A 15,338-nucleotide genomic window follows, 5' to 3' on the forward strand; every position below is an offset into this window, starting at 1 on the left:
ATCTCCTCTCCTCGTTTTACCAACCTTCAGTTTTTTTTAATATTTTTTTTTGAAAATTTTATTCGTTCTAAAAATTTATTTTGATGTGCCAATATGTCTTCTTGGTCGTACTGATTATTGCGGTTTCGGATGTGACAGGGTTTAAAGAACACCCTGTATATGGTCGAATTTGAGAATTTGTAAATGAACTAGCAAAAATGAGTGGTATAACTGTTAACTGTCTTATGTATGCTGATGATGCCGTGCTTCTTGCTAGCAGCAAAGGAGACCCGCAATTCTTGGTAACAAAAGTCTACGATGTATGCAAGAAAAGCCATTTGCTAATGAATGTTGATAAATCGAAAGTGATGGTTTTTGAAAGGGATGAAAATATAACTAAATGTGAGATTAGCGTGAACGGAGATATTCTGATTCAGGTAGAAGAATTTGTGTACCTAGGAAGTATGTTTACTAGGAACGGAAAGGCCGAAAAAGATATTGAAAGGAGGGTGAGTGCCGGGAACAGGGTGAACGGTGCACTGAAATCTACTTTGGCAAAGAAATGTTTATCGAAGGAGGCTAAACAAGCAGTTCACAACGGAGTTCTACTTCCAACTCTAATGTATGGGAGCGGAGTATGGAATTGGAAAAATGATGATGAAAGTAGGTTGAATGCTGTCGAAATGCGATCCCTCAGGCGAATGTGAGGTAAAACGATGTATGATAGGTGCGCAAATGTCGAGATCCGTGAAGTGTGTAAGGCTGAGACATGCATTATCGACAGAATCAAGAAAGGGATGCTGCGTCGGTTTGGACATGTAGAGCGAATGGACAGCGAAAGAACGGCTAAAAGGATCTACAATGCGAATGTTGACGGATGCAGAAAACGAGGAAGACCGAGAAAGACATGGCACGATCAAGTCCATCAAATACTTGAAGATGGACGTAGACCAAAAGTAGAAATAATCGGCGTGCGTGCATGAGAAGATGTATGAATGTAGAGGAAGCGAGGTGTGTATGCCAAGACAAAGTGTTATGGCGTTCTATCCTCTCTGCCTACCCCTACGGGGAAACGGCGTGATGGTTTGTTTTGTAAATGAACTAGTTTGGAGAAAATAAATAAATAAATAAATATTTTTAAGTGTTTTAAAACATGGTTGTTTTATTTGTTTTGTTACAATGAATAGCCACAAAGTTATGTAAAAATAAAATATGTGAAAAAAATATCGTATATTTTGCACAATATTATTTTTGGTATGTGTATATATATTTACATATTTATACACACACAATTCTGGGTTTTATCCCAAGGGGGAGTAGGTATATTATTATTTATATCACTACAGAGATGGGTAGAATTTTTGTTTCAAGATTATGGATATTCGAGCGTTTACAGGGCTTATGACCTGACCTAAAAACCAAAAATGTCACCGATATGGATATTCGCTAATAAGCGGAATGGGGAATGTTGTAGAATTCTACATAAAAGTGGCCACTTGAACCCAACCTATGACAGGTCATAAGCCCTGTAAACGCTCGAATATCCATAATCTTGAAACAAAAATTCTACCCATCTCTGTAGTGATATAAATAATCGTATATTTTGTTTTGGAAAGAGTTTCTTCAATGGATCAGTAATATTTGATTGGTTTCTGTAAAAGGCATTTCAATATTCTTCAATAAATTAACGTTATTTTGGATATAGAAAAGCCCTTCAGGCAAACAACATCAGTCTAATATATATTTCAACAAAAGCGTTACCTGAAATTGTACTCACATTTGAAAATTATGATTACATTTTAGAGTAAACGGGGCCGAGCGGGTCACTTGAACATTGTTCAATTGATACTGCATGCATCATCTACTAGTATATTATTATTCTTCTTTCCCACGGTGGCCAGGGGCCTTATAATAATATTAATAATAATATTTGGCTGATTTATATAGCGCCATTTTTGTAAAAAATCACCTCAAGAGCGCTTTAAAATTGCATATCTAAACTTACATTCCAACTAAACTTAAGTGATATATTATATTTCCAGATTTAATATTGAGGGTATGATAGTTTAAAGTAGTGTTATTTTAGTTGGGATCTGAATTGACTGAGACTTTCGACGATTCGTAAGTTTGAAGGCAATTGGTTCCAGGCAGAGGGGCCGGCGGCGGCAAAAGCACGATCTCCAAATTTAGTGTTTGGGGAGCGCCGAATTTGGGGAACGCGAAGACCGAGAAAGACATGGCATGACCAAATCCAACAAATACTCGAAGATGGACATGTTAAAAGTCGGAATAATCAGCGCGTGTGCATAAGAAGATGTATGAATGTAGATGAAGCGAGATCTGTATGCAAAGATAGAGTGATGTGGCGTTCTATACTCTCTACCTACCCTTGTGGGGAAACGGCGTGATTGTTTGTTTGATTAATCACAGCTTAACTCTATCAAGTATCGTGTGAGTGCTTGAATGAGTGGCTCACTTGATCCTACGGTTCAACTGTATCCGTTCTCCCCTAATCAAAAAATATTCTATTAACTCACCGCCTTAAGGCACAGCGAACTGAAATTGTACATTTCTTTAATATTTTCAATTTTCGCCTCAATTATTTATAATTTCAAATATTCATCAACCAAATGACGCGCCCAATTTATGTATTTTCTAAATATACACCGACATTAATTTTTCAAATAATAAAATATTATCGTTCTTTTGATTTTTTAAAATTTTTTTTTTCTTTATTAGGGCCTACTACCAAAACTTGATAACATCGGCCAAAAACAAGTTACATTTATAAAAATAAGAAAAACATAAACAGACAGGAATAACAATATACATACAAACAAAAGACAAGAAAAATATAAGTACAAGAATAACATCAAAATATCAATTGTAATAATAAACACATATCCAAACCAAAAAAAAATTCAAAATAAATTGAAATAGGCACTAACAGAAAAACCCACCAAAACCTGATAGTGCCTATTTAACAGAAAATAGAAACTTACAGTAAAATTAGAAGGAAGATAGAACTTAATAACTAGAAAAATTACAACAAAATAATCAAAATATTAACAAACTTAATCTTATATTAATGATAAATTATATTAAAAATTAAACGTCGGAAGTAATAATGTCGCGCACCTCAGAAGTTAAGCCTAATTGTATATTACCCATCAAATAATCAAATAAAATTGGGTTTTTTATTCTAAGAAATCTCATTATGTGGCGTTTTTTGATATTTAATTGTAGTTTATTGGTGGAGCACCACTGGAACATTTTATCTAAATTACGTTGCAGAGTCACACAATCATTTACGGAATTAATAACATTAAAACTCTTCATGTCATCGGCAAACAGCAATATTTCCACATCATCAAATACATCCATTATATCATTAACAAAGATGATGAACAGTATTGGGCCCAGATGGAAACCCTGAGGAACACCACTAGAAGCACAGAAAGATTGGGATAAAGTGTTACAAATTTTTACTGTTAGTGTTCTATCAGTCAAAAAACTTTGAAACCATTTAATCATGGGACCACTTATTCCTAGATTTGATAGTTTGGCGACCAAAATGTTTAAACACACCTTTTCAAAGGCCTTGCTAAAGTCTGTGTAAATATAATCTACCTGTTTTCTCAATGTAAATGAATTTGCTATGACATTTTCGTATAACACTAAATTAGTTAGTGTAGATCTAGCAGACATGAATCCATGCTGAGAGGTTGTTATAATATGCTTTAAGTTTGTTGATGCAAGTAGTTTATTTAAAACATTTTTTTCGAAGAGTTTAGGGATGGCAGATAATATGCATATTGGACGATAATTTGTAATGTCAATCCTATCACCACTCTTAAAAATTGGGGTTCGGAAACTGCATTTCCATGCATTAGGAAATCGTCCCTCTGACAGTGATTTATTAAAGATTATGTGCAAAGGATACAAGAGACAATCAACACATTTTTTCAAAAACATAGATGGGATTTTGTCAGGACCACAACTGCATTTAGATTCAAGTTGCAATATGCTGTTTTTAATGTCTTTAAATTCAATATTAAAAATAGATAAATGTAAGTTAGTACTGCTTTCAAATTCAGGTAAGCAAGTATACTCGATATTATTGTCATAGACACTTTTAAAAAAATCACCAAAAAGATTGACTTTATCGTTTAAGTCACTTCCTGATTTTGAGGCACAGTGTATAGTATTTGGTAAGATAGTATGATCATTTTTAAGGGTTTTGGAATAATTAAATATTTTTTTTACATTACTGTTTACGGAATTTTATATAATTTTCATGGCAAACAAGAGAGAGCTTATTACATTCACTTCTGAACCACTGAAAATTTATGTAATCAGTCAAAATTCTTGATTCTTTGTAAATTTTGTGGGCTGTTTTTTTCTTTGAAATTAAACATTGAGGTGTGACACAATTGACATCATGCGCTTTGGTTGGACCAACCTTTATAACGTTTTTTCTGGCACTCACAGTAATATTATTGTTGCGTGGAGTGCGCTAGGAAATACGAATGACGGATAGGTAGATATGGATTTGTTAGGAGTTGGTCCGAATAATCCAACAATCGCATTGTTCAAAAGTGACGATGTTTTAGAAATCGCACAATGCAAAATCTTGTTTACTGAACATTTCGTTTAGTGCGACTCTGGTGGCTTATACTTTAAGGTTTAAGGTACAAAATTTATTGCAACGGAGAAGTCAAACATTTCTGAGAAGTGGATTTGAAAACCTATGCATTTACAAGACTTATGACTTGTCATTAGCTGGAAAACAGTTTACAAGAGCCGATAATATATAATGATACAAAATGTAATATATATTTTTTCATTTACAGGTTCCTAACATGGGCTGGGTTACAAACGTTCTCCAAGCTCCAGTGACAACAACAGCTCACCTCATCGATACATCAAGTATGTCATTTATTTATCTTTTAGATTGCTTGTAATAATAATAAATTTCGACAATTTTTACAGCTCCGTTTTTGTAAGCGATCACTTCCAGGAAGTCGGGGTGGCGATTATAAATTTGTGTGGTATTATTTGACTGAATCGTCGATCTAAGTTAATTTTTGTGCGATGATGGCAGATGCGGACAAGAACGGTATGCGGCCAAACAAACTTTAGCAGACAAAAATCCTACCTTTAGGAAGACAGAGAAGGGAATCAGGGACAGGAATCCGGATGCTGTCTCCAAGTCCTGGCTTCTGGGTAGTGTTTCCCTTTTTCGGCGAACGCAGCACTTTCACCACAGTAATTCGAAAAATGTATAGATGGATGTGGTGACGCAGCGGTCAGAAAATGTAAAGGTGTGCGGATGCAGGCAGATAAAATATGAAACATGCGGTTGTTGACAATACAAATTACCGAGACAAGATGGTGTTTTATTTATATAAGATGGTGTTTTATGTTTCTTATGCAATAATGTTTTCTTTTTATTTCGGATGTATTAATTTGTATGATACTATGTATTGTCAAAAAAATGTTTTTTCTTATGTACGGTCCCAAATGAGTTTCTAATAATTCCTAGGAGTATAATATGTGTATTTTTAAAATTATATGTTTTATTAATAATGATAAAAAAAAAAAAAACGAAAAACGAGATTGTTGATGTTGGTTGCTATGAATATAAAAAAATGTTCTCATAGCAATCGTAGCTACTCATGGACATAGAGACAAGAAGAATAAATAAACATTGGAAGTTGGGAGGTCACAGGATGAGTAGGGTAGGTTGACGTTCATCCACTGGCGGTCCATCCAGGCCCATTAAACTTTATTTATTTATTTATTTCACATAAAACTTTTTTTTTCTCTTCTATAAGAACACCTCACTAGAGATAACTATTCATTTACATTATTTTTCATTATGTTCTAGAATATAATAAATTTAATAATATAATCATAAAACATAAATAGCAGACATGAAACCATAATTCCGAGTTCAAATAGAATACTGTTTTAGTGGGGTGACCATCTCAAGGCAGTTTTCAGGATCCAAATCCAGAAGCCATTTTTTAACAAATAAATTGAAATATTTATTTGAAAGGATGTTTTCACACTAGATTTTTTATAGTACCTCGACCCCTGAAGCGAAAGACTGGTCATCTTACCTCTCCGTAGCAACAAAATTTAGTCTTTTAGTATGCTGCGGACTAGTGTATCATATTATTTTTACGGGAAAGTTTTTATTGCTACAAAAAGTACGAGTAATTAATCGCCTAACGATTGTTTTTCTCATATCACGCAAGCAAAGCCGCGGGTAAAAGCTCGTATGTTACAGAGCTTTTAATTACATCATATCCCAAGTATTTTTGACGTACATGTTTACACCTTCGGGATAAAATAAATAATTGATAATCTCCCTTTTAGCACAGGATAATCCCGGCTTTAGTTGTCAAGATGAACGTGAAAAGGTTGGAACGCTTATACGAGGTAGAATCACTAAAATTACATCGTAATACTCGGCGTTATCTTACTTAATGCTTCATAAGAGCTTCTTCTTCTTCTTCTTTTTCTTCATGTCATCTATATTATTTTCTATATGTAATCTGTATCGTTGGATATGTTTCTACATTAGTAACCGCAGTCAATCGATCTCACTCAATGGATTTAATTCATCATTTAAACCAATCCCATCAGGTGTCCCTCAAGGTTCGCATCTTGGACCCTTATTTTTTATTTTTTTATATCAATGATATAAGTTTATGCATTCAAAACTCAAATTTTTTGCTATACGCTGATGATAATAAAGTATTTAAAATTGTGTCTTCAATAAATGAATGCGAAGTTCTTTAAGCTGACTTAGATAGAATCTGTTGCTATCGCAAGTAAAATCAGTTATTATTAAATTGTGATAAATGTCTTGTCATGTCATTTACTCGAAAGAAAAAAAATATACTATTGAAAGCGAGAGATTTGGGTGTACTGCTGGACGATCAGTTTTTATTTAGAGATCACACATAAATACAATAGTAGATAAGGCGTATAGACTTCTAGAGTTTATCTTATGAATCTCCAAGCCATTCTCATCACCAGATACACTCCAACTTCTTTACTATACTTGTGTGCGTAGTTAACTTGAATTCGCTTCATTAGTACGGTCCCTTCAGTATAATGTATATATTAATCAAATTGAAAACATTCAAAAGAAATTTATAAGGACCCTGGAATATCGTTTTGGCAACATTGAAAATGATAACGGCGCATCTTTGATCAATTTTAATATAGAATCACTACGAAAAAGGCGCCTAACATATGATTTAATTTTTCTTTTCAAAATTCTCAATAATATAGTTGATTCGCCGTATCGTTTACAAAATATTGGTTTCCGTTGTTCTCTGCGCTATACCAGATTAAATTCCTTTTTTTATGTACCAACTTGTAAAAACAATTATACCTCGAATTCATTCATAAGACGTGCCTGTAGAAATTATAATGGACTCAGTATTGATGTAGACATTTTTAACTGCACGTTGCATTTGTACAGAAAATTTCTTCATGGGGTCGATTATTTGGGATAGTTGCTGAATGTGCATCTTGAGCTGTTTATGCTATGTATATGTGCCGCATGTCATGTATATGTTTGTGTATGTTTTATATGTGCGTTCATGTGTGTGCGTGGATGGCTCGGAGTGTACATTCGGTATTTTTATTTATTTTAATTTATTACCTCCGTGGAAAACGCAAATGTTAACAATTATTATTTTCTCACTTGAAATTCTTATTTATTTATTTTTTTTTGTCACATTTAATGTTTGTATATTTTACATAATTTATGATTTAATTGGTCTTTTTTTGTTAAAAAATTGTTGTTTTTAATACTTATTATGTATATCTGTATGTTTTCTGAATAAAATAAAATAAAAAAAATGTTAGAAGCCAATTGGAATACGCATACTCAGATATGGAATCGCCAGTATGCCCAGTATGCTATAAGTGTCAAGCTTGCGGGCCAGAAGGAGTATTGCCTCGCTTGACTAAAAAGAGTTCAATTTTTTTTTAAGCAGATCGACTACCGGTTAAACATCGATTTCTCCAACTATGCTGAAAGTATGCAGTACCATGGAATAAAATTTCTTAAAAATCAAAGAATTATGTTAGACCAGTTATTTTTATACAAATTAATAAATAATCAAATTGATTCTCCTAACCTACTTGAAAGACTTCCATTTCGTGTGCCATCTAGACCGACGAGACACAATATCATGACACAGAAAACGCGTCAACAAACTATTTGAAACAATCTACAATACCTAGAATCTGCGACCAATATAACTGGAGAAGCCGTGTAAATAGACTTCTACTTTTGCGATTTAAATATATATTTTTTCTATAGCGGACAATTAAATTATTTTCTCCAAAACTGCCAATGTGAGCTAGTGGATTATGCAGCCAACAATCTATTTAATGTACTCGAACCAGAGAAAATCAATATGTAAAAACACTGACCAACCTGATGTTGAGTCTTCTTATTTGTCGGCGATCAGCTCACGCGCGATTGGGGAAACTGGTGATCGGGAAAACTGCACGCACACAATTGTCTGGAGTCTGGAGGCGGCGCGGCGGATGATGATTAATGGCGATGGATGATAAAATGTTCGCGGCGCTATATTGACTTTTACGGCGAAAAAGGCGAGAAATACTTTTCAACAATTAGAAAAGCTTGTGAACATAACTCGTTGAAAGAGCGAAGAATGGCGCGGAGGACGAGCAGTGTTGCCAACCAACCAATGTCCCGTCAGGCGTGGCAACCTCACAAATCAAAATTAGCCAGTGTCTACTTACATACGATTCTTCTGGCTAAAATACATTGAAAGAAATTATCGGCTTAACCAAGGGTAAAAGGCATAAAACCACACGATGTGTTCAGAAGACTGATAAGGATATCCGTAGCAGGAAGGGGAATCCACAATATTGAAAACAAATAATTTGTCAATAAGGTTTTGAGTGTGTGCAAATGTTTGCAGACAGGCTACATTTCCTCCCGAGGGAGTTATTTAGATCTAAATTTGTCGCAACAGAGACTGGTTTATCCGTATGAATCTCACTCACATGATAAAGGTTTCAGCTTTTTTACTTCACAAAAGTCAACATATGGAAGAGTTGAGGGAATGTGGATGTTTAAACTTGGGTAAAATGGTTAATGTTGCACAGTGCGTAAAGCCAATGACAGTTCATAAGCCCTGTAAATGCTAAGAGATCGTATTACATTACTTCTCATTCTGGGAAACGAACGTTTTATAATTTGTCACAGGGTACTTGAAATTTTGTTATTTTCGGAGATTCTGATGGATATTTAGATAAATAAGTTTTTTCTTGAAGAGATGAGAAGGATTGAAGATTGAAGATGTTGAAGATTGATTGAGATATTAAAATATGGGCAGAATGGTAATAGTTACACGGTTTGTAAAGTGGCTCCTTAAATCAGCCAATGACAGGTCATGAGCCCTGTCGATGCCTAGACTTTTAAATTACTTTTTCTGAAATGTTCTTCATCTCTGTTGTAATATGCTAATATTGACAGTCCAGTCCAGGGTTCAGTCCTAGTCTTCAAAAAACTTGACAAACTAAAATTATTGTTGTTTACCATTGGTGGTGATTATAAACTTGCGTGGGTATTATTTGACTGAATCTTTGATCTGTGTTAATTTTTGTGGGGTGAGAAAAGATGCGTTTGCGCAATGATGGCATATACGGACAAGAACAGTATGCGGCCAAACAAGCCACAGTAGACAAAAATCCTACCTTTGGGAAGTCAGGAAAGGGAATAATCACCACTAGGGACAGGAATCCGGATCCTATCTCCAAGTCCTGGCTTCTGGCTAGTGTTTCCCTTTTTCGGTGAACACTGCACATTCCCTACAGTTATTCGAGAAATGTATAGCTGAATGTGGCGGCGCGGCGGTCAGAAAATGTAAAGGTGTGCGGATGCCGGCCGATAAAATATGATGCATGTGGTTGTTGACAATACAAATTATCGAGACAAGAAAAACGAGATTGTTGATTTTGATTGATGGATATGGAACATTGTTCTCATAGCAACCATAGCTACCCATGGCCATAGAGACGAGGAGAATAAACAAACATTGGAAGTTGGGAGATTACAGGACGGGTAGGATAGGTAGACCTTCATCCACCGGTGTCCATCAAGGTGCATTATACTTAATTAAATAAATGAAATAATGTCTTTCAAAAGGTTAATTACATCTAAAAAGAAGCACTTTTGAAGTCAAAAAAACGATTTCACAAATAACCAAGTATAATAATAAATAAATATGATGGATGTGGTTGTTGACAATAAAAATTATCAAGAGAGAAAAAAATAAATTTCTGATGTTGGTTGCCATGGATATGGAAAAGCTACCTATGGCCATAGAGACGAGGAGAATAAAAAAACATTGGAAATTGGAAAATAACAGGATTTTATTTATTTGACTTTTTGTTCATAATGTTATGTGTACATTAGTGGGCTTATAGCCAAATGGCAATTTCTTTCAACCAACCAATTAAATAAAAGTTTTATTTTTATAATTCAAGTTACAGAACATATTCAATAGAAAAAAAATATTAAAATGTTAAAGATATATAAAAATAGAAATAAACGTATTTGTTTATAAATTACCTTAAATCAAAACTATTACTCAATTGGAAAGAGGATAAAGGAAAGGAGGAGAGATTAAGGAAGAGAAAGGAGATGTTTCTTAAGACGTGATTTAAACAGAGATGATGTAGTAACATCTTTGATGGTGGATGGGAGATGATTCCACAGGATGGGTAAAATAGGTGGTCTGTCATCAACTGGCAGTCCATCCAGCCACAAACCACTCAATCTCACTAACTACTCTCGTACTCAACCATATTGATGTGCCATATATTTGTTTTTTAATTGTTATTAGTTTATTATTGTTGTTGTATTTCTGATCCTATTCATGATGATACACTCTTGTGTCTGTGTCAATTAATTGCTCGTTCCAACTCAACACAGGACTTTAAGTCTCATAGATTTGGGACTTATGTCTCAAATAATGTGAAATAAACTGTCAAATAAGAGTTAAAATTGAAGTTTTATGTCGAATAATGGAAAGTGTTCTATCTTTTGTGATATAAATATCAACGTTTTTCACAATGAATGCCTGGACCTCCTATTCCCTCGTCCCAAACGTTCTTCGTCTCTGTTGTAACGTGTATCAATAAAATAAATAATTAATACGCGCTTGAATTTTGAGCCATCCGGTATGATTAGATTATTCCTTACCTAAGTACTTGTGATGCTTACAAGGTAATATAGTCACTATGCAAAGCAAACTGAAAGACCAAATCTGTTCTCAGCAATGTAGTGAATTATAAATAAGGACGAAATTTCGGGGTCTTACGAAAATTCAGGGATGCCAAAAACGCTTTTCCTAGCGGATCAAAATCCTGACAGACATAATGACGGGCAACAAATTTACGACGCTAGGCAAAGACAAAAAACAATACTTCTGCTCCCAAAGAAAAAAACAAATAACGGACAAATACACTAAATGGGGTCTAAAATTTCAACCGTCCATGCGCTCAGTAGCTGCAAGACTTGTTGTAACCTAACTTCTATTTTTATAAATTTGCTTTTTATTTCGTTTTTTAAAATATCACTGAAACTCTAAACTTCATTGTCAAATAAAATGTTTGAAAATAAAAATGTAAATAGGGGCTGGATTTCTTACTGCCAATGCGCTCTGTAGCTGCAAGACGTGCTGTTATCTAGCTCCTTTATATCATAATTGTAATATATCATAATTGGAGACGAGGAATTAGAATCCCAACCGTCCAGGCGCTCTGTAGCTATAAGACGTGCTGGGATATTTATTTATCGCCCTTGAGGTGATTTTCACAAAAATGGCGTTATATAAATTATCCAAACAATATTATTATTATTATGACTACAATTTTAACACTATAATTTTTTGGCCCCTAAGCTATACAACTTTTTAAGTATGGACATATTTATTTATTTACTATATATATACGGCCTAAGATAATTACAACAGTTACATGAAGAAACATAAATGCAAGAAACTGAACAAAAAGAACATAAAACTATTTAGTCTCCGTTTTTTACAGGTTCTTTCGTTTTGGCAACCCTGTTTTGACTTACTGAGGCCCTAAATAATAAATATCTTCCTAAAATGAATCCTACCCTTCGCGAGCCTACCAGGGCTGGAAGACGGTAGGTACAGCTTTGCAAATTTTCAGAATTCCAGTGAGCATGTCGTGGATGAAAAAATAACCAGTTAAATGCAAAGACGATCTGCGTACACAACCTTTAGGAGCGAAGGTGGTCTGACTTTGCTTTATGCAATTTATTATTTTCTCCCTGGATTATATTTTTATATTTTATATTTTATAAACATAAACGGCAAATCTGCCTTTTACAAACATTTATAATATTAACATATTTGACTTAATTTTTTTATTTTTTTTAAACATGAATTTCCTTATAACTAAGATTTATAAAAAAATTAAACCAAAAATTATATAAGATTTATATTTAAAAAATTAACCTTAATATTATACAGCATATTCAGTAAAAAGTTTAAATAATAAAACATTCTACAGTAAAACAACAAGAAAATCATAAGTACAGTTTCACACAGCTAGGCAAAGTGAACAAAAAACTGTATATATATATATATGAACAATATTTTGAATTTGTCAAAATTCTTGTAGACACTGACTGGATCCAACTCCCCGGGGAGCTTTTAACATTAACATTTTACAACAGAGATGAAGAACATTTTAGAGAATCTCTGTTGTAAAATGTTAAAGTATATATATATTATGAAATGCATGAATAAATAAATATAATTACCTTTCACCATCTTTGAAAAAGTTCAAAAGGTTTGTTCTATAGGAACAATACCCTACACTAAATATATCAGATACGCGGGAATAACTATTGCCGAGTTCATGAAGTCTGTTTAATACGGCATTACAAGTATACACTGTCCGTGAATTGTCGCTACAAAACGGTGGCACCTGTCTAGTCATTCTTCCAGGCACCCTGAAGTTGATGAGAGATAATTAGTAATGGCACTAGAGCCGTAATTTTTGCACAGCTATATTTACCATAGGCGTGCCGCTATATTTATTTAATATTTATTTATTTGACGGACTTATGCAGTCCATTCTAACGATGGTTAATACAATTTCTTATAATAAATACAGGCACCAATAAAATAAAATACAACTAAATAATAACTTATTACAACAGAGATGAAGAACATTTAAGAAAGGGTAATATAGAAGTCTAGGCATCTACAGGGCTTATGACCTGTCAATGGCTGGTTAAAATGGCCACTTTACACACTGTGTAACATTCACTGTTCTGACCATATTAGAACATCTATATTCCTTCAATTATTTTAAGTGAAGTTATTCAGGTGAAATAATTCAATTAGATGAATCTCACCCGCATAAATAAAGGTTTCAGCTCTTTAACTTCACAAACATCAACAGATGAAAGAATAAAAGGAATATGGATGTTCTTATATGGGCAGAATGGTGAATGTTACACAGTGTGTAAAGTGGCCACTTAAACCAGCCAAAACGTCTTTACATCCATATTCCCTTATTTAAGGTATTCTCCATCCCTGTTGTAATTTGTTAATCTTAATGACTCCCGAGGGGGTGAAATCCAGTCTTTTGTCTACGAACATTTAAACAAACTCAAATTTTGTAATAATAATAATATTTATTTATTTATTATTTATGCTTTATTAAGTTAGTTCATAACATCTTAAGAACAGATATAAACTTTTAATAACATTACAATTTTAAGACTAAGACTCAAATTGCTATTAAGAGGAACGAGCTTTAGAATTATTTTATATAATTTTTAATTTTTATTTTTTATTAAAGAAGGTAAAAACATGTACAGAAAAATATAAAGTATGAATCGCAATGATGATTTCCAACCTCCATCGGGGAGAGGAACCATAAGAAGAAGAAGAAGTGAAGTTAAAGAGCTGTGCACAATGTGTAAAGTGGCTACTTAAACAAGCCAATGACAGGTCATAAGACCTGTTAATGCCTAGACTTCTATATTACCTTCTCTTAAATGTTCTTCATCTCTGTTGTAATATGTTAATATAAACAGCTCCCCAGGGAGTTGAATTCAGTCCTTGTCGACAAAAATTTGGACAAACTCAAAATATTGTTGACAACTAAATAAAATAAATAGTTTTTTTAATAATTTTAAACTGATTTTGTTTCTCTTTCTACTCGGTATTTTGACTGACTGGATTTTCTTCCTAGGGAGTTATGCATATTTAAATATATTTCAACAGTAAGGGAAAACTTTGTTGAGAAGGGAATATGGACAGAGTGTGAATTGGCCACTTCAACCAGCCAATGACAGGTCATAAGTCCTGTAAATTCCTAGAATTTCATATTCCCTTCTCAATAATGTTTTACCTCTCTTTTGCAATAAATTTACATATGAATAACTCCCTAGGGAGGAAATCCAGCCAGTCTACTAGCATTTGGACACACTCAAACATTGTTACATTATTTTAATTAGTTAAAATTAGATATTAAAATAAAAGGTGTGCGTTCAGAAAATATCAGTTTTTAAATTTCGCGGGTTTTGGAGAGTCCGATTGTCAAATTTAGCAGCCTCTTAGGTAAGACGTGTCGTTATGAGCTGGGCGATTTTCGTTTGTTTAAAAAATGGATCAAAGAATCTGTATTAATTTTTTTTATTTTATTTATTTTTCAAAAATATTTACAAAATATTCTTAAATTAAAGTCCCGCTGAGTTGCATATGATTACATGCAACTCGTCAGCAGGTTCTTATAAATTACATCGATTATTTACACTTAACCTACATTAACAATAATTTTACTTGAAAAACAATTACAGATTACATTATGAAAAATTAAAAACTATCACTAATACAAAATTTTTTTTTCTAATAACCATAATTTGAGCAAACGTCGAACTCCTGTATTTAACTCAGTATTTTTAATATTGTTTGGTAACATATTAAATATTTTAGGTATACTGTATTGCAGTGTCCTTTTGCCATATTTATTGCAGTATCTAGGAACAGCTAGCCCTTCCATACTAGTAAACCTGGTGTTGTAATCATGTACCAACTTGAGTTTATACTACGCGTTTAAAATGAAATAAAGTATGTGAAATGTTAACAAAGGGTGAGTCAGTCTGCGTAAAACAAGAGTTTACTAGTGGTATAAGCGTTTCCAAAATGGCCGTGAAGATGTTGAAGATGACGAACGGCCCGGACGCCCCAGCACATCAACAACCGATAAAAACGTGGAAAAAGTTAATGAAATGGTTATGAACG

Source organism: Micrasema longulum, unplaced genomic scaffold, assembly GCF_059751315.1.
Source record: "Micrasema longulum isolate JH-2025_06_02 unplaced genomic scaffold, ASM5975131v1 h1tg000850l, whole genome shotgun sequence".
Classification (NCBI taxonomy): Eukaryota; Metazoa; Arthropoda; class Insecta; order Trichoptera; family Brachycentridae; genus Micrasema; species Micrasema longulum.